Source organism: Trichechus manatus, unplaced genomic scaffold, assembly GCF_000243295.1.
Source record: "Trichechus manatus latirostris isolate Lorelei unplaced genomic scaffold, TriManLat1.0 scaffold00181, whole genome shotgun sequence".
Classification (NCBI taxonomy): Eukaryota; Metazoa; Chordata; class Mammalia; order Sirenia; family Trichechidae; genus Trichechus; species Trichechus manatus.
Genome location: NW_004444117.1, coordinates 4,464,104 through 4,478,516, shown reverse-complemented (window position 1 = coordinate 4,478,516; position 14,413 = coordinate 4,464,104). Strand labels below are relative to the sequence as shown.

The following is a 14,413-nucleotide window of genomic DNA, read 5'->3' as shown; positions in this document are numbered from 1 at the left end:
CACACTTTATATGAATTTATCCATTAAAAAGTTTTTACTTTTATCAAAGTTACAAATGCTAAGAATTTGAAGAGATAACTAATTCTACCAAACATACTAAAATGAACAGAATACTCCTCTAACCCAATTCCTTTTCCTCAAAAGTAAGAACTTTCAGCTCTTTTTATTTGTAGCTCTCTTTGTATTTACCTCAGAATCTCAATAATACACATGTTCTACTTCTTAATTTTTCAGTTTAAGCATTAATTTCCCAATGGCAAACAGAAATCTAAGTATTTTTTTTCCTGCCCCACCCCCATGTGCACACTCTCCATCTCTCCATTCTTCCAGTATGAACTGAGTTTGATCAATATTTAATGTTATGCAGATTATTATGACTCTGAATGCTCTTTAGAAATTTAACAACTTGGTAGCTTAAAATTGTCTCACCTTTCCTTAAAAATGATTGATTTTTGGCAGTTATAAATTATTTTGCATACTTTTGTCTTGTTTAGTTTCCTAATAAAGTACTGTATTAGTCTCATAGGGCCTCTGTAACAAATTACCACAAACTGGGTGGTCTTAAAGAGGAGCTTTGGTGGCTCAGTGGTTAAGAGCTCAGCTGCTAACTGAAAGGTTGGTGGTTGAAACCCACCAGTGTCTTTGTGGGAGAAAGATGTGGCAGTCTGCTTCCACAAAGATTACAGCCTTGGAAATCCTATGGGGCAGTTCTTCTCTGTCCTATAGGGTCGCTGTGAGTTGGAATTGACTCATCAGTAATGGGTTTGGTTTTGATTTTGGTTTGGGTAGCTTAAAACCACAGCTATTTATTCTCTCAGTGTTTTGGCAGCCAAAACTCTAAAATCAAGGTGTGGGCAGGGTCATGCTCCCTTGAAGGCTCTAGGAGAAAATCCATCTTTGCCTCTCCAGCTTCTGGTGATCCTGTTATTCATTGCACTGGGATAGCATCACTTCCGTCTCTGCCTGTATTTCACATTGCCTTCTTCTCTGTGTGTCTGGGTACTCTCCTCTTCTCATACGGCCATCAGTTATTGGATTTAGGGCAGGGTTGCTATGAGTTGGAATCAACTCGAGGGCAACAGGCTTACGGATTAATCCAATATGATATCACAAGATCCTTAACTTATCACATCTACAAAGACCATATTTCCATATAAGGTAGCTTTCAGAGGTTAGGGGTGAACATGAATTTTGGGGAGATATTATTCAATCCACCTGAAGTACTTGCCAGTAAATCAGCCTCAAATTCTGTTAAATGTCTGAATTTCCTCAGAATACAGTCATTCCTATTAGGTGTTCTGAAAATTATTCATTTTGGAGAAAGTCTTCTAGAGCCTTCTGACTTGTTGCAGTCTGGATTGGTTGCCTTCTGTGTCAAGTGTACAGCTGTGATACTAAGATTTATGCTCACCCTCATCCTCAGTATTCCCTTTACCTCTCTCCTTTCTTTCAAATCTTCTTTCTTGTTTTGTTTCCTTGTTTTGGTGGAGCTCTCTCCAGTAATTTCCTGAAAAGAAAAACAAGGAAAATAATTTTAAAAATTGCAAATGAAAACCAGAGTTATTGACTAGACTACCAAAGGAAACAAGCTCTTCATTACTGGATTACTGTCTTAGGCTGGGTGGGTTCTCTAGAGAAGCAAAAGCAGTGAAGTGTATATATATAAACAAACAAACGTATACATATATATGAAACCAAAAACCAAACCCGTTGCCATTGAGTCAATTCCAATTCATAGTGACCCTATAGGACAGAGTAGAACTTCCCCATAGAGTTTCCAGGGAGTGCCTGGTGGATTCCAACTGCCAACCTTTTGGTTACCAGCTATAGCTCTTAACCACTACACCACCAGGGTTTCCACGTGTATATTTATCTCAAGGAAATGGCTCAAGTGGTTGTGGATGGCACTTTCCAGTCTGTGGGTCAGGTGTCTGGCTGGAGGCTTCTCTTGACTCATGTGGTTGCAGGGGCTAATGAATTCAAACTGGTAGGTCAGACGGCAGGCTGATGGCTCACAGAGCTGCAGGAGCCGGAAATCCCAGAATTGCCAGGTCTGAAGGCAGGCTGCTGGCCTAAGTCCAAAGAACTGTAGGTGAGATGATGACAAGTCGGATGCAGGTTCCAGCAAAAGAGAAAACTTTGCCAGAGCATTAATATATATTGTATGGTAGTATGATTGTTTGGTTTTGCTTATTCACTCCAGAGAGGCAACTCAGCAATTAAAGTGATTAGAAGACTTCAGTCATAGTCCTGGCTTTTCTCCTACTTTTTGAAAGCTTTGTGTAAACCATTGAATTATATGAAATTCCATTTCATCATGAAAATACTTACATGTGCCCTACCTACTTCTGGAAGTTGTAGCTGATGCAGGAGGACAACCTTCCAAAGTGTCTACTACGAAAGAACTTCAAAGCTGGTGATTCTTGAACCTGCTCACTCAATATCCCAATATTATAAAGGATTGGAGAGTAGAGACATAAAGAAGATTTGTAGATAGAATTATTTTTCAGAGATATGTGCTGAGTGTCTGGTTTTTCAAAGTGGGAGAGAAGGGCATCAATAGAACCACTTTAAGAATTTGATCCTGTGCCTACAGTTAGAAGATAAGGGAGGTTAGAAGAGCAAAAGGGAGTTGCTTCTACCTTGTGATAGGCTTGAACTCCAAGGGTTTTGTCCAGGCAAAGTGTGTGGGTGTTTTCCAGGTACCAGATAATGGCCATACTTCAGAGAGTAGGAGTAGGGTTTTTCTTAGGGTCTGCCCTAGAAGGGTGAAAACAGGCCTCTCTAGAGGAGAGTTAGGAGTGGACTGCCAGATTTCTAAGGACTGAAGAGGAAGGCCACTGCAATAGAGGACTTTACTGTGTCAAAGGAATTGTGGGTGCAGATCAGGAGTGGTGGAGCAATCTCTAAGGCACTCTTGAAAGCATGCCATGAGAAAAAGAGTCACGTTTAATCAGATATTATTTCCCATCATGAAAGGACTTTCTTGTTTCCCTTACCTTTCCTCCCAACCCTCTTCCCACCCTGGAGTGGTCAGAGGCAACAGCAGGAAAAGGGGGGGATAAAAGATGAGGTGATAATGAAGAGAAGGAAGCCCCCACTCCTTTTTTCAAGAAGCAGGCATCCTGCTTGCAAAAGGGTCTATCTGAGGGAGTTGGGAAAAAGACGTAACTTTTGAATGAAGGCCCTTATGGTGCTGTGGTTAAAGTGTTCGGCTGCTAACAAAAAAGATTTATAGCCTTGGAAACCATATGGGGCATTCTACTCTGTCCTATAGGGTCACTATGAGTTAGAATCAGGTTGAAGGTAATGGGTTTGGTTCTTTGATTTGAATGAAGTGACAAGCACTGATTATTATATTATTACTATTATTATTATACAGGATTGGAAAGTTGAAATTACTCAGCTGAAACTGTGTTTGGGGCATTAAAATGACCATAGGACTTCTGTTATCTAAAAGTGATGGAAAAAAGTTGCAAAGCCTGTTTAAGTTTCATACCAGGCAAGAGAAATGAGTATTTTCAATGATCGAGTTTAGAGGATAGTAACACACAAAGATGAATTTAACTTAATGGTTGTAATCTATCAGTTCTATTTGGTCACTGTTCTCATTACCAATGCATTTTCTATACAGAAAAAGAAGAACATCCAGATTTTCATGTGAATTCTACTGATTTTTAAATATTGGCAAAAAACTCCAGTAAAAAACTGAATGTTATGTTGGTCAAACACCTTTTTAGGTGGCTGCCAGTTTGTGACCTTGAATACCAGTTTAGACTTCTCTTTCCATTTTCCTTCTTTCATTCTTTTCATTCTATAGCAGAGTTAAAATGGCTTCAGTTTCCAGGTTTATATATATACATATAAAGCACATTATATATATATATAAAATTATATATATATAATTTTATTTTTTTGTTGCTGTTGAGAATATAAACAGCAAAACATACACTAATTCAGCAGTTTCTGCATGTACCATTTGTGACATTGATTGCATTCTTCGAGTTGTACAATCATTCTCACTCTCCTTTTCTGAGTTGTTCCTCTTCTATTAACATAAACTCAGTTTCCAGGTTTTTAAGCAGATGGTTAGCATCTTTATTTTCATTGAAAATACTTTATGTGATTTTCTTCACAAATTAGAAAAGTAACGTATGCACACAAAAATGTGCATACAAGTGTTCAGAGCAGCACTATTCACAATAGTCAAAAGGTAGAAACAACCCAAGTTTTCATCAACAGATGAATGGATGAACTAAATGTGACACATACATACAATGGAATATTATTTATCTATGAAGAGAAATAAAGTTCCGATACATCCTACAACATGGATATAGCTTGGAAATATTATGCTAAGGGAAAGAAGCTAGACATATACATCATATTTTGTAAAAGTCACGTTATATGAAATGTGCAGAAAAGGCAGATCTATAGAGACAGAAAGTGCATTAGTGTTTCCCTGGGGCAGAGAGAGAGGTTGGGGAGTGATTGCAAATAGGCACAAATTATCTTTTAGGGGAAATGGAATATTTATATTACAGTAATACTAGCTCCAATTGAATGAATGTCTACCATATACCAGGCACTTTACATATATTGTGTAATTAGTGCACAAAACAGTACTACAAGATAGGTCATATTTTCGTCATCTTTCTGATAGGGAAACTGAAGCTCAGACATGTAAAGAAAGCTTTCCAAGGTAACAAAGCTAGTAAATGGTAGACGTAATTTTTGCTACATCATATTATCATACCTTAAATGGATAAAAAAAATTTTGATTATAGAATATTTTATTTCCCATGATGTCTAGAATAGTGCTAATAGTTCAATATAAATTTTGAATGAATTGATAAATGAGCAAGTCTTTTTAAATTCTTTGTGGGTTTAAACAGGTATAAAGAAATAAGAAATATTAATACATTAAATATTGTGATAGAAACAAAGGAATATACAACATCAAACTTATCATCAAGAACATTATTAATTAGTCAAATCAACGATACGCACAAATGAGCATATATGAGCAGTATATGAGGAGTTCAGAGAAAGAAGATATTTGAAGTATGTGGCAAACTTGGTAGGCTTCAAGTGACACGTGGGATCCGGTCTGATTGTTGAAGGTGGGTAGGATTTGGATCAAAGTAGGGGAAGTGGGAGGAATTCCAGGCTGGGGAGTAGCATGCGCCAAATGAAAAGGTGTACTCTGACTACACTGCATAGATCAGTTTGATTGGGGCAGATGCTTTGAAGAAGGGGAATAGGGAGAACTGAGAACTGCAAGGCAGATCTTGGGGCCAGTCAGTTGATTATCATTGCCACAATGGGACCCAGAGGTCTCCAAGGAATCACCTGGTAAACAATTCTCCCTCTACTGCTCTAAAGGAGGCATTGGCAATGCCCTTGGGGAAGAACCTGAGCTTAGGCTTGAGTCAGAAGGTGGTTTGATAATACGCTAGTTCTGTCCTGGTCAGAGTTATCTAGAGTGAGTGTGTGGAGGTGCATTGGGAAAGATGGTCCCACCTCCAGGGTTATGGATCTCATCAGTCTCCCCTGCTGAGTGAGGCAAAAGTATGCAATCATTAGTTCTTCAAGAAAGGAGTTCTGATCAGAGCTCTCCACCCTACGATGAAGCCAGGACCAAAGAAGAACATGTCTTCCTTGCACATCTCTAGATGTAACCAGTCTCAAATCATCTTTGAAGCCAGTAGGATTGAGAGAGGTAGGTCGGTAATTTTCTTTCCTGGAAATTTGGGGTGAGCATGGACTGAGTGGGCTTCTTTGGCTTCACAATAGCAAACCAGAAAATTCTAGAAATATTCCATTAGACAATTAGCCCTGGGTTCTGTTGTTTAAGGTCCCCTTTTTGAGGACATAAGGATGTTAAATTCATGTAGGAACGTATTTTATCACTGATAGTCTTTCTCCACCACTCACCCATCCACCCACCAACTAAACACAGCCAGTCAAAATATTATTATTTGCATATTATATTCTCCAACTGCATAAACATGAGGAAATTATTGAACAATCATAAGACTTTCAGTTTCTTTATTTAAAGTGTGAGAGTTGGCTTAAAGTAATATTAATGTCCCTTTCAAAACTCAAATCCTAGATGCCAACAGTTCTAATATGCAAAGTAAATTATATACATCAAATCCAGGAGACAAAGAATTGGGTCATGATCAGAGTTACTGAAGATAAATCAAAGAAGACATCTTAGAGGTATATACAACAGGAGGGAATCCATCCTATATACAACAGTGTTCTATATGAGGAGTCATAGTTGAAACAACATGTTAATTCAACTTTTGAATGTCAGTTGAGGTGACTGGACTTAAATTGTGGTTCTCTGGTCTTATAATAGAAAAAAAAAATAATGGATTATTATTGGGGATTTGTGCAAGAGTCTTCAGATCACTCTAAAGACTCATGGAATGGGGCAGGATATTGTATGTGAGAGGAGAAGGTCAGGATGAGAGAATGATTGAATCTGTAGAAGGGGGACTGTGTGATAGAGAATGAATAGAAGGATACTATTGGCTAAGGTTTGATAGTGAACATACTTTTCCAAAAGCTAATAAGAGAACTACACACACAGGCAATATGAGGAAGTGAAATTAGTTTAAAATATAAGGATGGATGTTCTAACAATGAAGATGATTAAAAAGGAGTTTGTGAAGATTAAATTTTCTGACTTGAATGTGGCTCCATTCTAGTCAAATAATGTCAATTAAATTAGTGGACTGGCATAAAGGGAGTATTACTGCATGCTGTTGTAACATTGTTTAAACACATGGTTTCTGGCCTCAAGAAGTTTACTATTTATAGAGATCATGCAGACACCCACAGATGCACATACACACAGACACAAACTCACACACAGATGAACACAGACAAACATTAATCTTTGTGCTGTAGAAACTCAACAGTCTTAAATATGCAAGTATCAAAATGATTTGTGTGTGCCAAGGGGCTTAGCAGCAGAGCTTACATTTTCATCTTAAAAAATTTAAGATACGAAAAAAACAGAAGATCAGGGCTAGATTGGATACTCAAAACCATTTAACGCAATCTGCCAGTTAATGCAGGAGCATTTTTACAACACCCTGAAAGGTCAACTTTCGACCTCTGAATGAGCAGGAAGTCTTCAAGTCATGACACTATCCCTACATTTCCAGGCAGTCCATTTTTAGACTGCTTCGGGGCTTTTTTTTTTTTTTTTTTCTTATGTTTAAGTTTTCTTTATATTGAGCCACAATCTGTCCTCCTGTAAGTTCTACCAATTGGTCCTAATTATGGCCTTAGGCAGAGCACAAAGCAAATTTACCATCTTTCCCATATGACAGATCTTTAAACATGTATAAAATCTATCATGTTTGTCTTAAGCATTCTTATTTCCAATCTAAAAAATAAAAATAAAAAACATGTATTTCTCATGTGAGATGGGTCCATGTGAGGACTGTATTGAACTGCTATTGAACTGCTATTGAAAGATGGAAAGGTATTCCAGGGAGTTTGTGAGTTTTCTGCTCAAGAAGGATTTAAGAAGAGTGTTTCTTTTATGATTACTGTCTTAGTCATCTAGTGCTGCTATAACAGAAATACCACAAGTGGATGACTTTAACAAAGAGAAATTTATTTCTTCACAGTAAAGTAGGCTAAAAGTCCAAACTCAGGCCGTCGGCTCCAGCGGAAGGCTTTCACTCTCTGTCGGCCTTCTCATCAATCTTCCCCCAGACTAGGAGCTTCTCTGCGCAGGCACCCTGTGTCCAAAGGATGCCCTCTGCTCCTGGTACTGCTTTCTTGGTGGTATGAGGTCCCTCTGTCTCTCTGCTTGCTTCTCTCTTTTATATCTCAAGAGATTGCCTCAAGACACAATCCAATCTTGTAGATTGAGTCCTACCTCACTAAAACAACTGCTGCCCATCCTCCCTTATTTACGTTATAGAGGCAGGATTTACAACATATAGGAAAATCACACAATACCGGGAATCATGGCACAGCCAAATTGATACACAGTTTGGTGGGGGTGGGGAATAATTCAATCCATGACAATTACCATATATGAGCATGAGGAAGAACCCAGCAACCAAGGTCATAGGAAGAATGAAGAAGGTAAAGCTCTGTGAGGGACTGGAAAAGTATCATAACTCCAGCAACTGGTTCCTGAGTTACAGATATATGGCAAATCATGGAGTGTTTGGCAAGCTGTGCTGAATACAGGGAGTCACTGGAATCAGACTTGTGAGAGTTTAATGTGACACTTCAGACAGACATGGATGCTGTGGTTCTGGGAGATCAGCCCATTCTCACCAGGAACCTGGCCAATGACTGGGGATTAGGAAGCAAGGCGTATCTCCCAAGAAAGGCATCTCATAAGAAGGCAGGCCTTAGTTAGTGAGGAGAAAGTTAATATAATGAAGCAGGGCTAGAAAAAATTTATCCTAGAAGCTACATGAGTATTAAGACTGCCTCCTGACACACCAGATTTCAAATAAAAGGCACCAAATCCCAAGGGAGCAGGACTACCTCCACATGCTTTCTGAATAATACTGAAACAGTTACAAGACTTCACGGTTTTGTAAGGACTGGTTAAAGAACTGGTGCAGGTGACTGCCTGCAGACATGAGGAACTTAATTATTTAGTACTTTTATGTGCCAGCCATTATTCTAGGCACTAAAGCTACAATCATGAGCAACATAGACCTAGCTCTGCTCTCTGAAAGCTCTTGTATGGGTGGGAGAGAGAAATAATTATTCAAGGCCACATAATTCTGGTGTGTCTTTGTGATATCCTGTGCATGGTAGGGTGTTTAGCAGTATCCCTGGCTTCTACCCAGTAGATGCCAGTAGCTTTCCCCCCACCCCCTGCAGTTTTATCAACCAAAAATGTCTCCACATGTTACAAAATGTCTTCTGAGAAATAAAATAGTCCCAGTTGAGAACCGCTGCCTTAGAGGAAGTGACATCTAAGCTGTGACCTGAATCCATAGTAGGGGTGTAGAGGCTGATGGCCAGTTTTCTGGATTGGTGAACTGTGTAGTTTGGTGGTGCTTTCCCTGGGATAGGGAACACAAGAGGAGAAGCATTTTTATAGGGGGAAGATGATGAGGTCAGTATTAAACCTGCTGAGTTTGAGGTGCCGAGGGTCCATCCGTGTGCAGAGGACTGACAAGAAGATGGATTATAGAAGTTTGAAGTTCAGAAGAGAGATTGTGGGTGTAGAGATACATTTGTGTGTTATAAGCATAATGACCTGTGATTCAAGCTCTGAAGTAGATGGCATTTTACAGGAAGAATGTGGAATGGTAATAGGTTCTGAGGTGGAACCCTGAAGGGGAACCAAAACATGTAAGGGCTGCACAGAGAAAGAGGACACACCAAAGAGACTGAGAAATAGCCGGAGAAGCAGGAAGAAAGCCAGGAAGGGAGGTTTCTGTAGAAGGAGGCAATAGTCAACAGATAAAATGCTGTAACAGATGAAAACTGAAGAACGTCCCCTGGATGTTTCCATAAAGAGTTGTGAGGACAAAATTCATATAGCAGCAGGTTGGGGAGTGAGTGGGAGGGGACAAAGTTGAAATATTGAGCACAGACAATTCTTTCAATAAACTTATCTATGAAGAGGAGGAAAGACATAGCACAGTAGCTGGAAAGGGACACAGTGTGAAAGGAGATTATGTTTCAATTGAAGGGTTTTTTTCACCTGTCATATCTGTTGGGAAAGAGTCAGTGGACGGGGGGATGTTAAAGATACATTATTAATCACTGTCACTGAATTATACATGTGAAATTGTTGAATTGGCAAATGTTTTGTTCTGTATATTTGTACTACAATTTAAAAAAGACGCATTATGAAGAACATAAAGTTTTAGTAGCATTGAATTGAACACTTGAATCATTCTTTTCAGCAGGACTTGTGACTTAAATTTATTTATGGAAACTATAGAGAATTGCATTCTTCCAGAATTGGGTGCATGAGACAGAGTGATAATAAAGTTAAGAATATTAGAAAGGAAATAATTGACCATAGAGTTTCCAAGGAATGCCTGGTGAATTCTAGATATAGGAAAATAATGGCGCAAAAAACTGTGGATATTACAGGCTTAGGAAATGAAGCAGGTGCTTCATTACATAAGCTCTTGGTTTAGGATGCTGTACTGGGGAGCCATGCATGAAGTGGTTCAAGGGGCTATAGGAAATGATCTTTAGGTTTCCTTCCAAACTAGAGAGTCAAAGGTCCAGTATTTTTATATTGTTTGAGCTTTCATTTGTTAAAATTCAACAATCAAGTGGGCAATTTTGATTTTGTTGGTTAGTACAGCCCAGGTCATCCTGTCTCCCACCTTTTAATGAATGATTGCCAAGTTAGGTCTCCTTCTATTCTATGTTTGTGCAACTGAGGTTCTGAAGCTAGGTTCTATTTTCTCTGTTTAATAGTATCTTATTGGTTTAAAGTTCTTTGTTTAATAATATTGAGGTCTTAGATTATGGTTCTAAAGTTTATCATATTAATTATATTTCTAAACTTTTGTTCACTTGCAAATATACAAAGCACATCTCTATGGCATTATAAACATTCTTGATAAAAATATAGAGCAGGGCTGAGTTAAAATCATTGTGCCACTAAACAAGAAGCTGTATTGCAGATGTGGTAATTCTTTGCATGTTTCACAAAAAAACACATATTTCTGGAACATTTATGTGTACCATACATAATGTCAGCTCAGATTTTTATTAAGAGTCTTTTGTTCACCAGGAACTGCCCTGTGAGATGAAGATACAATGAACAAAAGTAGATGGCTTTGCATGGAACTTAAAGATCAGTGGTGGAGACGGACAAGTATTAGAAGTGTTTATAGCATATTCTTTGCAGATTACACAATGCCTCATATCATTTAATTACCGTTAAAATACGGAAAAGCAAGTTATTATCTTTGTTTTACAACTGGGTAATCCAGAACCATAGAAATGAATGTTCCTGAATAGGTGGCAGAGCTGGTCAGTGGTTGAGCAGATCTGTGAGGCTCTGATGTACGGACTCCAAGGCCATTGCATTTCACTACGGTGGCCATTTAGAAAATAGCTTTGATGTATTTGTTAGGCTACCCATGAATTAACACTTTGCTATTATTAATTCACGTTTTAATTCATCTTTTCCACAAAGGCATCAAGATTGGCATCCAAATACCTTGCTGAAATTATTGATCCAGCATTGATTCTTTGATGACCGTCTTCCAGTTCAGTAAACTTAACAAGAAGAGAAATGAGTTAATTTGCCAAAAATTATTGTTTAAAATTATTTATTTTTTATACATAAAGATATTTATAAGACAACTTTTGGCAATTTAAGATTTTTCACAGGTATAGGTAACACTAATTACTTTAATCATGTTGTACAACCCATCCCCAATATCCATTGCTAAAGTTTCGATGACAATAAACAGTAAGCCAAAAATTATTTCAATTGATTGTATGCTGGCTATAGGTGATTACTTGCTTCTTTTTTTTTCTTACTGACACACTCTTTATCGTCCTTTCTAGATTTTTCTGGCTGACACACTCTTTATAATCCTTTTTAGATTTTTACTACAAGAAATATCAATCTTAAAGGAGAGAAACTTTTTATGCATATTCCACTTCCAGAGTTTATCAATGTGTATCAGTACTTAATCTGTATACTACTTAGAATAAATAAATTTCCTCAAGACTTGAAGGGAGAGTAAAATCTTTTTATTTAACAAAATTTAGTTAACATTTACTACATGACATGAAGAACCCTGGTGGCACCTTGGTTAAGGTCTCAGCAGCTAACCAAAAGGTCAGCAGTTCGAATCCACCAGCTGCTCCTTGGAAACCCTGTTGAGGAGCTCTAAGCTGTCCTATAGGGTTGCTATGAACTGAAATCAACTCAGCAACAATGGGTTTGGTGTATATGCCATGAATGAAAGTAACATTAATTTAGTACCCTGTGTACCATAAAGGAAGCCATTAATATTTACTTTTGTACTCACTATATTCCCTACCACTAAGGAGATCACAGCTCAGACAGGGACAAAGACATGTAAAAAGAATTTTAATGCACTGTTACGGGTGCTAGAGAGAAACTGTACATAGAGGATTGGGCTAGAAGGAGGGAACAACCAACTCTTCCTGAAGAGTTGAGAGATGGATTTATTAGTTGGAGAAGAAGTGGGAGTGTATTCTAAGCATGATGACTTATCATGGGGAAAATATTTGTTGGTAATTGTTTTTTCCCCCCAATGGATGGATCTACACTCTTCTCAGTCCTTTGAGATAAGTGACAGCTGGTCTTGAGCTGGGCTTCCAGGAAGGGTGAGCTGATCATATTCATTGAGTAGAAAGAAGCAAATGCGCTCCCAGAGATCAATGCTGAGATCTCAGCCTCATTATCCATGGTTCTAAAGTACTGAAACATGCTACCTAATAGATCAAGAAAAAGAGCAAAAGAGAACTACATAGAATACAAATGCTACATTTTTATACCTTAGATTTTTAAAAGCAGCTTTCATATTTGTGTCCTTACCACAATGCCTAAAGGGAGACAATACATCATCTCTACTTTAGAACAAGGAAACACCCGATCCAGGGTATTAAGGGGTGTGGCTGAACTCATGAAACAAGCAGACAGCAAGAATAGGGTTCCAAGCAGCAAGAATAGGGTTCAAATGAAGGTCACTTTATTCCTAATCTAGTGATCTCCACCTGAGAAGAATAAGAAAAGGTGAAGACTGGACAGAACAGGACTGAATAGCAAAGTAGATAATAAAACATATGATTTAGGAGTATTTAGGGAATACTGTGAAATAATGTATTAATCTGTGTTCTTCATAAACCAAACCAAACCAAACCGATTCTGTAGAGTCAATTCTGACCTGTGAGCAGCCCATGTGTTTCACAGTAGAACTGTGTTCCATAGCGTTTTCAATGGTTGTGATCTTTCAGAAGTAGATTGCCAGGCCTTTCTTCCCAGGTGCCTCTGGGTGGATTCAAACCTCCAACCTTTCAGTTAGTAGCTGAGTACTTAACAGTTTGTGCCATGTAGGCCCATGTTCTTTATAAGAGGCATTAACTTGTCTTCTGCTATTTGAACAGATGAAAGACTATAGGAAAAGTCTTAGTTACCTAGTGCTGCTATAACAGAAATACCACAAGTGGATGGCTTTAACAAACAGCAATTAACTCTCTCACAGTTTATTTTCTTAAAATTCAACCCATAACAGGAAAGTTCAATACTAGTTTTGGAGAAGGCTTCATTTTGGTGGGCTTCTCAGATTGGCCTCAACTGGAACTTGCCCTTTTTGTCTTTATTTCGATTTTCTACTCCCTAACTCTCTTTGGCAATACCACCATCATTGCTGTCTCCCGCCTGGATCATCGGTTGCACACAACAATGTACTTTTTCCTCTGCCATCTCTCCTTCCTGGACCTCTGCTACACCACCAGCACTGTGCTCCAGCTTCTGATCAATCTTCATGGACACAACCGGACAATCACCTATGGAGGGTGTGTGGCCTAGCTCTTTATCGTCCTTGCCCTCGCCTCCACTGAGTGTGTGCTCCTGGTGGTGATGGCCTTTGACCGCTACGCTGCTGTTTTTCGACCACTCCATTACACGATCATTATGCACCCCTGTCTCTGCCAAACACTGGTTGTCATCTCTTGGGTGGGAGGCTTCATGAACTCTGCAGTTCAGACAGGCCTCATGATGGTCATGCCCCTCTGTGGCCTCCATCACCTGAACCACTTCTTCTGTGAGATGCCTGTGCTCCTGAAGATGGCTTGTGAGGGTACACAGGGTGCAGAAATCAAGATGTTTGTGGCCCGAGTCATCATCTTGGTGGTTCCTGCAGCACTAATTCTAAGCTCCTATGTACACATTGCTCCGTCAGTGCTGAGGATCAACTCAATTGCTGGATGCAGAAAGGCTTTTGGGACTTGTGGGTCCCACCTCTTGGTGGTTTCCCTTTTTTATGGCTCAGGGATTTACACCTACCTCCAACCCATGCATAGTTATTCTCAGAGTGAGGGAAAGTTTGTTGTCCTTTTTTATACTATAATTATCCCCAGGCTCAATCCTCTCATTTATACCCTAAGGAACAAGGACGTGAAAAGGGCTCTGAGGAGGTACTATGGAAAGGCAGAGACTTAGGGTAGGAGGGGGAAAGGAGGACAAATGCAATTGTCTGCAATAACTCTCAGGTCATGGAGCCCATCCTGTTCCTGCGAGAGCAGTTGATAAGTAGCAAATAGCCCTTGGTAGGCCTCAGGATTTTAGTACCTCACCTTGCTTTTTGGGAGTTGGAATTGGGGATCTTTTGGGGCTCTTTCTAGTTCAATGTTGTTGATCATTTTGCAGGAGGGAGTAAGTACTGATCTATATCACAAC

The 14,413-nt window shown here is 39.0% G+C and overlaps 1 pseudogene; it reads left to right on the top strand.

The window, feature by feature from the left end:
- The first annotated feature begins 5,628 nt into the window (after positions 1 to 5,628).
- On the top strand, positions 5,629 to 14,176 carry LOC101342703 (olfactory receptor 10-like; annotated as a pseudogene).
- The last annotated feature ends 237 nt before the right edge of the window (positions 14,177 to 14,413 follow it).